The 15,367-nt window shown below is 31.4% G+C and overlaps 1 protein-coding gene and 2 long non-coding RNA genes across 3 annotated transcripts in view; all 3 read right to left on the bottom strand.

Moving 5' to 3' along the window:
• Nucleotides 1–15,367, bottom strand: part of LOC135127212 (venom acid phosphatase Acph-1-like) — an 84,231-nt gene that overhangs the window by 21,213 nt on the left and 47,651 nt on the right. The window lies entirely within an intron of this gene.
• LOC135126571 (uncharacterized) lies at nucleotides 393–6,451 on the bottom strand. The gene is made up of 2 exons (XR_010280068.1): nucleotides 6,377–6,451; nucleotides 393–2,802 (listed from the first exon to the last, which is right to left on the bottom strand). It is a non-coding gene; the product is annotated as an uncharacterized LOC135126571 (long non-coding RNA).
• On the bottom strand, nucleotides 6,629–15,264 carry LOC135126568 (uncharacterized). Its single transcript, XR_010280067.1, has 2 exons — nucleotides 15,179–15,264; nucleotides 6,629–7,013 (listed from the first exon to the last, which is right to left on the bottom strand). It is a non-coding gene; the product is annotated as an uncharacterized LOC135126568 (long non-coding RNA).

Raw genomic sequence — 15,367 nt, 5'->3', positions numbered from 1 at the left:
TTGTCTAGTTTCCCTAGAAACGGACTTATTCTTTTTGAGCAACCTAAATGCCAAAATCTTTCTAGAGGTATCTGCCTTTATTATGTCGAGTGCATTCTCATGTCGCCACTTTACTACATTATTTTACTCATCTTCGTAAGATATTTGTAGACTTAAAAATGCTTAAAATCTTGATAGTAAAGTTTTCATTTGGCGAAGTTTCTTAAGCTCTTTCTCCATGTGGTTGTGCTAATGTTAAAAACTATTGTATCCTGTAAAAAAAAAATATGTGTTTTTTAAATTCCAATAACTTTCTCATGTAAGTTAAATGTTTGAGAGGATAAGGATGGTCACAACAATGTTAATACCATCATCTATGAAAAGGCGAAAAAAACAATAACATAGAACAAAAATTTACAATTAAGATTTTTATTATCAATAAGACTTGATTACAAAAACTTCACAACAAATACAACAAATCGTGACTAATAGCTAAGAGGTAGTTACTTGAAGATGTTGTTTATTTTAGACAATTTTGTTTAAAATTATAATATTATCTTTAAATGAACTATGAAATAAAATTGTCTCAATAATAGAGATACATAATAACAGTAATAAAAATAATAATAATATCATTATTTGGTCTTAGTACCCGTATTGATAGAAGTCTTGCCTGAATGCCGGTCATTTCCGGGTCAGTGGTGGGTCTTAAATAATGCATTTATGATATTACAGAAAATGAGAATACAAAAGAAAATATACCAGATGGAGGCATAACGATACATACTTAAAATGAAATTAAAATGTAAGTTTTACAAAGTACCCAATTAGTCAAATAACAATAAGCGAACAATATTAATTAAAAATAATAAAAAACATGAAATTATGATAATTGTTAAATGAATCAAGTATAATATGAGGAATTATTAAACTGATGATTTGTCGTTATTATCTTTTGTAACATCAATTTCCAAATTACCTGAAAAAACAAAAATTGGGTTGTCCTTTTTTTTAAAATGAAGGTTAAGACATTCGATGATTTGCTCGTCAAAAAATATAATCTTCTTGCTGCTTTTACCACTATAATTTGTGCGGTCTGAGATTATACGAGGATTGATGAGTCCTGACACCAAACTTGGTGTACTGTTGATATTTTTTTTTCCTGGTATAAGATTTACAATCTTGTCAGTACGATACATAAATTGAATTTTTGCTTTTTGACGAAGAACATCCGATTGTTGTTCCAAATTCTGTATGTCATTCACAGCTTTTCCATTAATTACATTAGAAAGTGATATTGATAGTATAATGATTAAAAGTAGGTAGATGAATGCATCTGTTGGTAAATCAGACAAAGAGTCAGAGTCTGTGTTGCCAAGAAGAAGTGAAAAAATATTTACGATCGATTTCGGCCATTTTTTTGTTACGGAATTATCAAAAATTGTATTGTAAATAACTATAAGGGGTAGCAATACTATAAAAGAATACCAAAATAGTAGTTTCATTATGTTAACAAATACCACTTTAACCATTTCTCCATATATAGAGCGCACACTAAAAAGCAGAAGCATTTCAAAGCACGACAAGGCTATAGTTAAACATGCTATCAATTTGGACCATGTGTTTGCATGAAATAGTAAAATCAATATTAAAATCAACATTAAAATCAAAATAATAGTACGTACACATGTGCTTCGAGAAAAGTCTTTCGTTATTATTGTTTCAACGACTACATATATAAGATAAATAATGTGCATAGTCAAACAAAAATAATATGGTAAGATATTTGTATTATTCAAACAAAAATAATATGGTAAGACATTTGTATAAACCATAAACAGTATTGTATTAAAACCCCAAAAAAATAAACGAAACCAGTAAAAAATCTCATACAATTTTGTACCTTTCCACTTCATTAACAAAAATGCTACGATAACAGGATGCAAAAGGAGATTATCAAATTTGTTTGAATTACGAATTTTGAACAAAACTTCTGTTTCATTGTGAGCTTTGCTGGTCTCATGTTTATGTCTTTCTCTACATAGTAATGTTTCAAAGTTAAACTTGATATGTGTTCCCGGATTGTCGGATGGACCTTTTTCTGTAGTTATGCACCGGTCTAGGTGTTCTTCTAATGTCTTTGTATCTATTTGATAGATAGGACTAACACCGCTACGGTCATTTATCAAACATACTGTTTCAAGAATTTCCACTGCAATCTTCGGGTGATTATAGTAGTTGGCGTAAAACAGAGGTGTTTGTTGGAAAATATCTTCATATTGTTCAGTGTCCAAATCTTTCATCCTTTTGACAGCTTGTAATACCAGTTTGTAACATTCTATATATTCATTAGATTCTTCATCAAATTTTTCGTCAGGTTCTTCATTAGATTTTTTATAGGTTGCTTCATCGTCACCTAAACGTTTTATTGTGATGCTTAGCGATGAACACAGTATTTTATTTCTGTCTTCTAAAGTTTGTTTCTCCAAATTTGTTATTAATGGGTTGATAGTTTCCACATACTGTCGCTCGCAGGACCTTTCTAAAGGTGTCACAATTTTTTTTACATCTTTTTTGTCAATTGTTTCGACACAAACTTTGGTAATATCTATTTTGTGTTTAATTAACCATTCTGCGTCAGCTGTGTGTTCTCCTTTGTAACATACGTTTAGATAGTCATGAATCAATATAGAGTTCGTAATATAGCCGTTGAGGATGTTGAGATTTTCTTTGCGGCCGTCTTCATTTTTTGAGTTAGAAATCAGTTTTTTTATTAAGTTTTGACTCATGATATTTTGAGAAAATTATTACAACCGCTGAGATCTGTAAAAAACGCAGATGTTAAGAAAAATATGGAAACTGTTCTGTATTGCGAAAAACACAAACATCCTCTTGTGTTAAAGAACTATTGGAAAATGCTTTATGTCGAAAATTGTCGTATAAGAAAACAAAATTTTTAATAGTAATTGAAACAGTGACTTTTAAAATGTAACGAATGAACTTTTTTAAAATTTGGGTTAATAGTCTACAGTGCTTCTTTTTTAAAAGTGGCTATAGGGATTCCCATCTTAAATTTTATACCCCATGTTAACTTATTTTTGAGTTCAGATTCAGAGTTGAAATTTTTACTGCATGTAACTTGGGTCATCATTAGTCGATTTTATGAAAAGTTATGCTTTATATTAAAGGATATTTCTTAAAAACAAAAATATTTGGAAATTTTTGGCGGTAACATAGGTAGCCATGTAAAAACAGACATTTACCTGACTTTTCTAAAATTAGGATTAGGTACTCGTTCGATTACTGGTTTTTAGTGACCGAAATTCGTCAACATGCCACAACACAATTAAAGTTTTTCCTTTACACAATTTTTTAATGACACTATCAACATTTTTGCAAGGACACATACGTCAACTTGGATTGGTGCAATGTAATACTAAAAATAATAGTGTTGTATTCCCAAAATTTTCCGGGAAAACGGAGTCAATAAAATAAATTGACTCATCTTGGGGTTGATGAACAGACATGAACATTTTGATTAAAAAGTTACCATGCTTCAAAAAGGTAAAAATTTCAAAGTACATATTCAGTTTTGCAATTCTTGGTTTAATCAATACAATAAATTGATTCAGTCATTAATTTTTTTCAGACACCCCGTATAAGCAAATCTAAAAATTATTAATGCAGTGATAAATCACAATCATGCTTTGCACATTTAAGATATATTCAGCGAAATTTTGAGGTGACGTCATAAATTTTTTAGGAAAAATTAACAAATACATTTTGACTAACCATTTACATTTTACCATTTGGTTTTATAGTTCCTGATTAAATCAATAACATAAATTCATGCGTTCGTTAATTTTTTTTAGTCACCCTGTATATGCAAATGCAAAAAATATGAATGGAATGATAAATTACAAGTACAGACTCATCATATTTTGTACATTTTAGATAAGAGTGATTCGGTAAACTTTTGAGCTGACGTCATCAATTTTTTGGAGGGAATTAGTAAATATATTCTGATTAAAAATTTATCATGCTTATAATAACTGTAAATCATCTGCAAGATTTCAAAGCTTTCGGTTTTGCAGAGTCAAAATTAAATTGCAAAATGTTTTATAATTTTGATTTTTTTTCCAGACAGACGGACAGACAGGCGAACAGAGAGACGGACAGACAGACAGACGGACAGAGAGACAGACCGACAGACAGACAGACGGACAGACAGACGGACAGACGGACGGAAACGGAAAGGTCGAGAAAACGTAAAAGTACAAAGTCGGCCGACGGACTAGATTACAATAAAAGATCATTAATCTATATATAGATATACAGTGCATCTTTTTTAAAAGTGGCCATAGGGATTCCCATGTTAAATTTTAGACCCCATGTTAACTTTTGTTAAGGTGAAAACCCAGAGTTGATTTTTGCGGAGAAAATAACCTTAGGGTTCTACTTTAAATTTCACTACCACTTTTTGCAGTAATTTGCTAATTTGTGCTTTAAAAATTAAAAATCATTTTGATTAAAAAAGTTTTGGAACATCATAGACGGTTTTGACTTATCATTTTAACTTGTCATTTTTGACAGCATAATTTTGATTTAATCATTAAATACCTTAATTGCAGTTTTTAGAAAAGAAACGAAATGATGGAATTCAAACCTAAATGAAGATAATAAAAGATAATTTCACTCAAATTGCGTTTTCAATGTCCAAAATCGAAAAAACTGTGTTTATAGATCTGCCACAAAATTTTCAAAATGTGCTCTTGCCGGGTATGGGCACGATGTGGGAATGCTACAGCAAAATTTTGCGGAGTTTCTCTGTTGCCGATAAGGCTTTAATGTATCCATCAGTGACCATTTCTACTTTTTCTTTAATTGTGTACTGCGGTATGTTGGCGAATTTCGGTCACAAAAAAACAGTAATTGTACGAATAATCAAAGTTTAGAAACGTCAGGTAAATGTCTGATTTTACATGGCTGCCTACAATATTAGCGACAAAAATATCCAAATATTTTAATTTTTTTTAAGAAATATCCTTTAATTTAAAACATGATTTTTAATAAAATCGACAAAAGATAACCCAAGTTACATCCAGTAAAAATTTCAGCTCTGAATTTTTACACAAACATAAGTTAACATGGGGTATAAAATTTAACATGGGAGTCCCTATGGCCACTTTTAAAAAAGATGCACTGTATATAAAAGGCAATGCCCCGACCGACCTATTCAACTTTCTAGCATTAGCCCAAACCGCTAATGCTAGAAAGTTGAAATTTGGAGAGAATGTTTATTTTATACTGGAGGCATCGTTTAAGATGGGATTTCTCGAAATTCATCCCCTAAGGGGGCGAAAAGAGGTGTGTATTGGCAAAAATATTTTAATGGTAATGTTTATTTAAAACCATGTATTACTGCTCTTCAACACAAATAATGAAACATGTATTTAAGCGTTTTCGGAGATTCGACCCCTAAGGGGGTGAAAAGTGGTCTCTAAGTTTGGGCGGCTATGTTTGTATAGGGACAATATTTCTACTATATTTTGAAATTTTTACATGAAACTTGGTATTAATGTTCTTCAACACAAATAATGAAACCCGTATTTAAGCATTTTCTAAAATTCAACCCCATAATGGGGTGAAATGTGGAGGCTAAGTTTGTATGGGAAAATATTTCTATTGTAAATTTACATTTTTACGTGAAACTTGGTACTAAAGCTCTTCAACACAAATAATGAAAGACGTATTTGAGCATTGTCCGAGATTCAACCCATAAGGGGGTGAAAAGTGGTGGCTAAATTTATTTGGGAAAATTATTTCTATTGTAAATTTTTGACGTGGAACTTAGTATTAATGCATAATGAAACACGTATTAAGTATTTTCCGAGATTCAACCCCCAAGGGGGTAAAAAGTACTTGTTAAGTTTGTATGGCAAAAGTATTTCTATTGTAAATTTAAATTTGTATGTAAAACTTGATATTAAATTAATGCTCTTCAATATAAAGAATGAAACCCGTATTTAAGCATTTTCCAAGATTCCACCCCTAAGGGGGTGAAAAGTGGGGGCGAAGTTTGTATGAAAAAAATATTTGTACTGTAAATTTAAATTTTTACAGGGAACTTGGTATGAATACTCTTCAACACAAATAATGAAACACGTATATCAGATTGTTTCGAGATTTCATCCACCCCTAAGAAGATAAAAGGAGGTGACAAAGTTTTTATGAACAAAAATATTTTTATGTTAATTTTTACTGGAAATTGTATTAATGCCCTTCAACACATTTTTTACTTGAAGGTTGGTAATAATGCTCTTCAACACAACGAATCGTCTACGCGAGCGAAGCCGCGGGCGGAAAGCTAGTTAATAATAATTTGAAAAGTACTCACTTATCTAAAGTTCAGGCAAGCTTTCTTAAAAACAATAGTATTTAATAATTTTTTGATTTATCTGAAACAATTTTCTTTCTGCTGTAACATTGATTGAAATAGTTGCAAGCTAACTCTTAAATACTGAAAAAATACTTATCTAATCAACAGTCATTTTATCTTTGCTTCTAATATGCACGATAGATTATTATTTATGCGTGATATGGATATGGATAAGAGAAGTAAGGTGGAATAAGTTGAAATGTGGTGAGATAGGTATTAGGCTTTTTATTTTTTATTTTTATTTTTACTTCATATCTTACAGAGAAAATTAAAAATTTATTGTTTTAATGACCATCATGAAAGTTTTTATATGTGTGCGCAAAGTCCGCGTTCTCAACTATATTTTGCAATTCCCTTTTCTTGTTCTTCTTTATATCTTCTATGGTTGGGTTATTGGTTTTTAATTCGTTAAAATCAGATGCTATGTAACGAAAGTTCTCAAATTGCTTAATGATCTCAATAAGTTCTTCAAGTTTTCCCTTTAGATAATCGCAAAACTTTTTCGATATCTCATCATTTTGTAGATCACGTAAGATATCAAAACTTGGTTTTGACATTTTTTTCGTTTTTTGCCAACACACAATTCTGCAAATACCTATAACAAAACAAAACAATTATAATGTTATATTTATATTATGTATTTATTTAAAAAATCACATATAGAGGTATTAAATTAACTTCCACTATTGAATCTATATACCAATACATACGGTACTCAATTCGTCATCTGAGAACTGGTTTGGGGCATAGACCAGCAGAACGCGTCTGAGGGATTTTCGCCTCTGCTGTTTAGTGCAGATTTGCCGCATGTCGCACTTGAGCGAAGCGAAACATAGTTTAGATCATCCATGGGCAACCTTTTCTGTAAGACGGGCCTAACGGAAAAAATATCGGGCAACCGCGGGCCACCAAATAAATAATAATGCATAATAATTATTATATATTATAATAAAAATAATGGTACACTTAATACAGGAGAAACGTACTGTAAACAATAAAAAACAAATACACTATAAAATTAAAACAAATTTAATATTCAAAAAGACACTTCAAAATAATATATGTGATCACATAGTGATGTGAAATTATTAAAAATAGTTATTCAATGGCATTAGCAAGTATACTAGTGGGATTTCTGACATTGAATGTTTTTTATCATGCCGTCAATATCAGCACTAAGAGAAGTCGACGCAATTCGTAAGGTGTGTTCTAAATTTTGGTCCGTGATTCTCGATCGATTTTTGGATTTTGTATAGTTCATTTGCGTAAAAAATTGCTCACAGCAATATGTACTACCAAAGAGACACATTATTTTACACACAAAAATTTTAAAATTTGGGTATTTGTCTTTGGGAAAGTATTTTTGATAAAATTCAAGCAAAGTCCCATTAAACATGGCTTTCAGGGCATCATCTGATTGAAACTCTATCAACTCCATCTGTAAACTCTCTGGCATGATTTCTACGTCCACGCCAAAAGGATTAAAAAATATGTGAAAATATTTTTCATGTTTACTGAAATCCTGGAAGCGCCTTGAAAATTCTTCTTTTAATACGTTTAGTTCATTTGCCAAAGCCGCAGAATCAAAATTTTTGTAATTAGCTAGTGTAGGAAAATGGTAAGTATTTTCTGCAAGTAACTGAATTTCCCATAGTTGAAGTTTAGTTCGGAACGACTTGATGTGTGCGAACATTTCACGTATAAATTGTCCCCTTTTTTGTAAACTTACATTAAGGTCATTTAAGTACCCGGTAACGTCAACTAAAAATGTAAGTATGGCTCTCCATACCTCGTCCGTTAACTGACGAATTGACTTCCCTTTCATTTCCATGAAAATTTGGATTTCACTTTTCAAATTATAGAAGCGCTGTAACATCTTCCCTCTACTTAGCCAGCGTACTTCGGTATAATAAAGAACGTCACCATATTCTGACTCAAGATCTTCCAAAAATTCTTTAAATTGTCGATGATTTAAACCCCTCGATTTTAAAAAATTTACACAAGTCACCACAACTTCCATTACATTACGAAATTTGATTGATTTTGCGCATAGATTTTCTTGATGTATAATACAATGAAATGCAAAAAAAGTGTCTATATTTACATTTTTATCACGCGATTCCGATGCAATTCTTGATACTACACTTCCCATTGCACGAGCACCGTCTGTAGATATTCCACTTAATTTTTCCCATTGTAATTGAAAACTTTCAAAAACATTTACCACCTTTTGAAAAATGTCTTCGCCTGTCGTCGTATCCTTCATTCGTTCAAGTGCTCGCAACTCTTCCGTTATAACAAAGTTTTCGTCCACAACACGAACAAAAATAGCTAATTGTGCTGTGTCCGTTATGCCAGTAATCTCATCGAGTGCTATGGAAAATACACCTGTTTTGAGTATTTCAGCCAAGTTAAATTTAATGTTTTCACCCATCATTTCAATCCTTCTAGTCACGGTTCTTCTTCTTAAACTGACTTCTGCAAAATTTCTTCTCTTTGTCCGGATAAAGTATGTGAGCTACAGAAGTTAGACACTGTTTAACAAATTCTCCTTCAGAAAATGGTTTTGAATGTTTTGCAATTACTTGGCTAACAACAAAACTTGCACGAACGATGTCGTTACTTTCTTGGTGTTGTTTTAAAAAAATATTTTGCTGTGTTAATAAATTCTTCTTTAATTTTTCAATTTTGTCCGTTCGAATCTGACCACTAAATCTGTCGAAATTTTGGGAGTGCTTAGTTGTAAAATGCCGTTTTATATTATATTCTTTTAAAACAGCAACAGATTCATTACATATCAGACAAATTGGCTTTTCTTTATGCAAAACAGAAAAATTGTCGTTGGTCCACTTTTCTTGAAAACTACGGCATTCGTTGTCGACTTTTCTGCATTTGCTGGACGATGCCATCCTTACACCTCAATCGACAAATAATAACTGAATTGCAATAATATCACATGCACACATTTCTTCGAATTGTTTTTGATTTCACCTAATCCCACTCTGCTATGCGTGAAACAGTTGTTTTGTCGGGACGCGGCATTGGAATTTATCTTCTCAAACTTGGATTGTTTTTTTTTAATTGAAAATGTAAATTGTAAATTTGAAAACGTTAATTTTAATTGAGGAATTCGATTGTCCACATTGCGGGCCAAAGTTACACCAATCAAAAAATCTTTGGCGGGCCGGAAGTTTCCGGTCGGCGGGCCGCATTTGGCCCGCGGGCCGTATGTTGCCCATGGATGGTTTAGATTAAGTGCTGATTTGCCCCATGTCCAAGCAGAAGTCGATACAGTACCGTTATCCGTTTTTACGTACTTGCTTGCTGTTTTGCTTTTCAGCGTTAGGTTTGGGGTTTGGAAAGAAATCGTATTCAACTTCACGCGCAGAACAATATGGGAATAACTCATAATGTGAAATAAATGAAAAAGAGACTTAACAATTTTGATAAATCTGAAATTAAAAAAAAGCAACTGTAATTTGTGCAACTCTGTTTTTTTGTTATAGATGTTACAAATATTTTCGATTTTTTTTTTAAGAAAGATTGAGTTTAAAATTATTAGATTCTTAATTTTACAAATTTAAATTTCAAATAGATTTGTTGTTCGATAAACAAATAATTTAATTTTTTCTCGGGAACTTATTTTCTCTAAAGTTTTAGTGAATAAGATTTGTAATGCTGCATACCAGTAAAAGAGTTCACAATTTTTTGTAGTGTTCTTATTTGTAGAAACGATATTTCTACATCAATAATCACAAATAATAGATAAACTTTTAATTTTTTAAAAGTAATATGAAAATTAAAATTTCGAAAGCAATGATTGCTTTCGCTCGGCTACGCTTCGCTCCGCCTCGCAAATGAAATCATTGCTCGTCAAAAAAAGATACACTTTAGAACCTAATAATATAATATACTATTTTGCGTATAACAATATGTATTGCTTTATTATTAAATATCTACTCATTTACAAGAGTTATTAAAATTAGTAAAAAAAGGATTCAAGTCTCTGTCTAGTGTAATATCTTACCTTACTAAAACAATAAGATTAATCAATTATGTAGTTAGCAAACAATGACGTTTAATTTATACTTAGTAGGGTTAATGGCATTAACTTTTCACATTGCATGTTTAATTCGGACTTATAATTTGAGAATAAAATTTAGCCCTTTATTTATTTTTGTAGTTTAGTAGTACATACTTGGCAATTTCAGGAAACTGTATGTTATCTAAAAATATGTGACAAATCACGAGGCCAGGCAATCTAGAGATCCGACTGCTCCGGTGCTCTATGGTTTGCGCGGGAAATACTGCATACTTTTTAGATAAAAGGAGTCTATGATAGGAGACGATAGACAGAGGAGCTAATATATAGGTAGAGCTAATGTATTGGAAAGAAATAGGACAAGTTTACGTGCACACACCACAGCCTCCCTTTCTCTGAACATTTTGGGATCATACCATAGTACCATAAATAATAATTGACAAAGAGTTCGCAAAGGAATCCAACGGAAATATTTATACAATTGTTGACAACTACCAGTACAAATAATTCTTTCATTTTCAATTGAAAAGCGTATAACTATATTAAGTACTAGATATTGTGGAGTTAGGGGTAATCAAATAGATTTGGGTTGCAGTCAACATAATTGTCACTGATACATAGACAGAGAAACGAATAATTTATTTCCAAATCCAAATATACTGCATTTATCACAGTTTTAAACAGTATCACTGCTAATTTTCTCTGGTTGCTCGACAATAGCTACTTGTAGTCAATATCCACGTAATGTATTCAAATACTGGTCTCTGAGCCAAACCAGTTCTCAGGTGACGTCATATCTTAAATTTTAGTGTATCCAAGATTTAAAGGAACAGCACATTCAATGATTTTAGAATATAATAAATTAGCAAAATAATCAAAGTGAACTTTTCCACTCTTAGCCAAAAAAAAAAAACTATACTAGCAACAAATAACGGGGTGTATGGGTCTTTTTTATTGCTACAAATGTAAATGAAAATATTAACTTGTTAATTTAGTGTCTGTATTCTGTATTATAAAATGATTTATAAAAATCAAGGATCCCGATGTAGATCTACTACACTAGGGGCCGGTTTATAGAAAAGCGAATTAAATATTTAATCCTCGCTTAATTTAACAGAAGATTAAATTGTGGAATATAAGCCTGTGTTTGGTTAGAACATGCACCTTGCCTAGAAAAGGACCTCAATTAAAAATTAATCGCGAATTAACTTTAATTTCGCTTTTTGTGAACCGAGTCTAGGGCTTTTATAAAGTTGGAAAAGCGCATTCGATCCGGATTAAATCCACTTGAAAAAGAAAGATTTCTTGAGTACCACTAGGTTAACTTTGGATTTCACAAACAAATAAATATTAATACATGCAATCTTAAATTATTGGAAAACCAAGGGAAGCGTTTATATTCAGTTTTTTTTTTTCGGACCTTTGAATATTCTTCCGACAAATTGGACTCTCAACACTTTGGGTTTAATTTTGTATTTAGAAAAGCAATGAGTTCTACATATTTTATGGTTGTGAATGATAAGTGATGCTAACAGCAACAGTTCCTTGTGAACGCTCTAAATTTGTTTTATCCTAATCTGTCACCTTTGAGGCAGAAATTTTCTACGTACCAATTAAAAATAATTTCAAAAGTATTTTGAAGCATCTTACAATTTTGGAATTGCTTAAACCCTACAGTCACGGATTTTAAAATAAGAACGACATTTACAAATGCCCCAAAACCATAGCACAAAACAAATAACTTAACCTAACTTTATTTTCGTTTTCCACTAAAATTCGTAGCCTTGTTGTTCCTAATGTTATTGGAAGAAATTGCGACGATAGTGGACTTTTAATAAAAAAAACGTACTTGAGTACTTGACAGTAAAAAGCAATACTGTAACATACAGGTCGCTAAAAAGTATGGAAGCAGTTGAAGAGAACAGTTGAATCTTTTTGAAGTTTGGGTTGTCTCTAGGAATACTCAAGTTTTATTTTCTGCAATTCGCTTACACTTAGGAAGTATTGTAATCGAGTCCGTCAGTCTACTCTTTACTTTTACGTTTTCTCGACCCGTTACGACCCCTAGAGTACGAAGAAATAGGTCGCCGTTTCCGTCTGCCTGTCTGTCTGTCTGTCAGTCTGTCTTCTGTAAGTCTGTCTGTCTGTCAGATAATTTCCGATTGTTGTCAAATTTTGTATTTATATTAGGAATATCATAGATATGGTAAAACGCTAACTAAAATTTGTCTAAACATCCTCACCAATAATGTGATGACGCACTTCAAAATTGTACATAGTAAATAGGTTTTAAATTGTATAAAATAACATAATATAGTAGTAAATAACCTATCCTTTAAGAAAATAAAATGCGCGTGGGCCGGGCTAGTATTTGCTAAAATAAGACTCATTTTGGCCAATGACCTACTCTTCTAAGAAAATAATAGGTCATCTGCCAAAATCAGTCTTATCTTGGCAAGTATGAGCCTTTTCTTTGCAAATGACATAACCTCCCTACGAGGATAAAATTTTTTGCGACTACTATACACGTTACTATCAATATAAAATTAAACTTCTTAGCTGCCGTTGGTGTATATTGTAGTCCTAGTAGTTTATGACTCCGTGTCAAGTTTTTACCCCACACGTCCAGTTTTTTGGAAAAAAATCAAAATTATAAAACAACATTTTGCAATTTAATTTTGAATCTGCAAAACCTAATGCTTTGAAATCTTGTAGATGTTTTAAAGTTATGATAAACATAATACATTTTTAATCAAAATATATTTGCTTATGCCTTCCAAAAAAGTCATGACTTCAGTTCAAAATTTTACCGAATAATTCCATGTCTAAAATGTCCAAAATGTAATGAGTCTATACTTGTGATTTATTATTCCATTCATATTTTTTGGATTTGCTTATACTTGGTAATTCAAAAAAATTAATGAATGCGTGAATTTATTTTATTGAATAAATGAAGAATTGGAAAACTAAATACTCTGAAATCCTGCAGACGTTTTAAAGTTATTATAAGCATGGTAAACAGTTAATTAAAATATATCTGTTTATTCCCCCCAAAATGTGCAAAATGTCACGACTTTACTTATCATCGCATTCAGATTTTTTAGATTTGCTTAGACAGGTGTCCCAAAAAAATTAATGAATGAATCAATTTGTTTTATTTATTAAATCAGGATCGGCTCACTCCATTTTCTCCGAAAATTTTGGGAATACAATACTGTTATTTTTAGAAAAAACTCAACTCGAAAATGCTGGGTATGTTTCATTGTACTTTAAGTGCGAGGGAAGTTCTGTCGAACCGACTTTCGACCAATTTTTTCAAATATTTTTAAATATCTAGTATTTAAATAGTGTATTTTTTCTGAATTCAGAAATGTAACTCATGCATTATTTTATTTTTTCCCATAAAGTATCAAACTAAAAATACTGAAAATCAGAAAATCGTAGCCGACCTTGACAATATTATCATCTGTCACAGTCCTGGCGTAGTACACATTATTCAAAAATTATACTAGCTTCCAATCATTGTAAAAATGATAGAACTGAAGGTACATAAACTGAAATAAAGGTGCCAGCGTATCAGAAAGTAATAATTGGTTTATGAATTTACCATCCTGATTTAGTCCGTCTGCCATTATTTCGCAAAATTCGATTCTGCGGTGCAAGTCATCCTTACTAAATTCTTGTGGTAAATGAATTTTACTTGGATGATATTTTTCCCGTTTGAGTATTTTTTTAACTGAGCTTTTACACATATTGTGGTTTAGTGCCAATTGCTGCACTAAAGTTTTTGGATTTTCAGTTACACCTAACATGATGTTATAAGAGTTCTCGTCATTAGTTAAAAATTTGCTTTTCAGAACACAAAGCTAACTACTATCTTCCATTTTAGAATGTATTCATAATAAATAATATAATTTATCATTTTATTTGCCGTTTCAGTTAAAAAAATGTATGCCTGTATTCCAGTTCTGAATTCAGAAAGAAACTATTCTATTCAAAAATTGACCAATTGACTACTAGTGCTATTTAAAAAAAAATAGCTAGTCCTGTATCTTGAAAACAAATGAAGTGTAAAGTCTAAAAAAATTCGAAAAATAGAGCTTGAGTATTGTTAAGTGGAACCCAAATTTGAAGAAGACCCAACTAACCGCACCCGAGAGATTCAACTACTTCCATACTTTTTAATAACCCTGTACATTCTTGTAATATCGATAAAACTTTTAACTTTGCCGATTTTCCCAAATTTTAAAATAAAAATGTTCTATTTCAGTTCTGCGTGCATTATCGAAAGCCCTAGCAGTATTATCTTTTATTCCTCGTAAGAACTAACTTACATGAAGAATTTTTGAAGATTGAAGAAATATGATCTGCACTGTCGGTATGCAATGCTAAACCATTTGACAAATTTTTTAAACCGGAAAATCCATTTTCGTGCCACACTTTCTTGCTAACATTTGCAAATAAGATACATTGGTAACAAATGGTAATTTATTAATTCAAGTACCTATTATTAAATTTCCTAATCAATTTTGTTCCTACGCAAACGATTTACTCAAATTTGGAACTAGCTGTTTCAGTTTCTTTACTACATACAATAAGTATTTATAAAAGTTTTCACAAAAAAAAAACAATTTTCAATGATACTAAAGTAATACTAATTCCTTAAGAAACGTTGGAAGACATCCTCTAACTAATTATAGTAAATTGCAAACACTTACGCAAAGTGGAAACGAAGTGACACTATGGCTGATACTGCTTTTACGGAAAGTAATTTTCACGTATGTTTTTTAAATATCCCAGTCGGTTTTATATATGAAGACGGACGAATGTGATTGGTTGTAAAATGATTGTTCCCTAAAAGGGTTCTCTACATGAAAGAAAAAGAGTGGGGTTCGTGCAACAAATGT

The sequence above is a fragment of the Zophobas morio genome, unplaced genomic scaffold, assembly GCF_036711695.1.
Source record: "Zophobas morio isolate AGI-343-1 ecotype UQ-CSIRO unplaced genomic scaffold, CSIRO_AGI_Zmor_V1 ptg000011l, whole genome shotgun sequence".
Taxonomy (NCBI): domain Eukaryota; kingdom Metazoa; phylum Arthropoda; class Insecta; order Coleoptera; family Tenebrionidae; genus Zophobas; species Zophobas morio.
The sequence above is the reverse complement of the archived record's forward strand: the minus strand, read 5'-3'. Positions and strand labels throughout refer to the sequence as shown.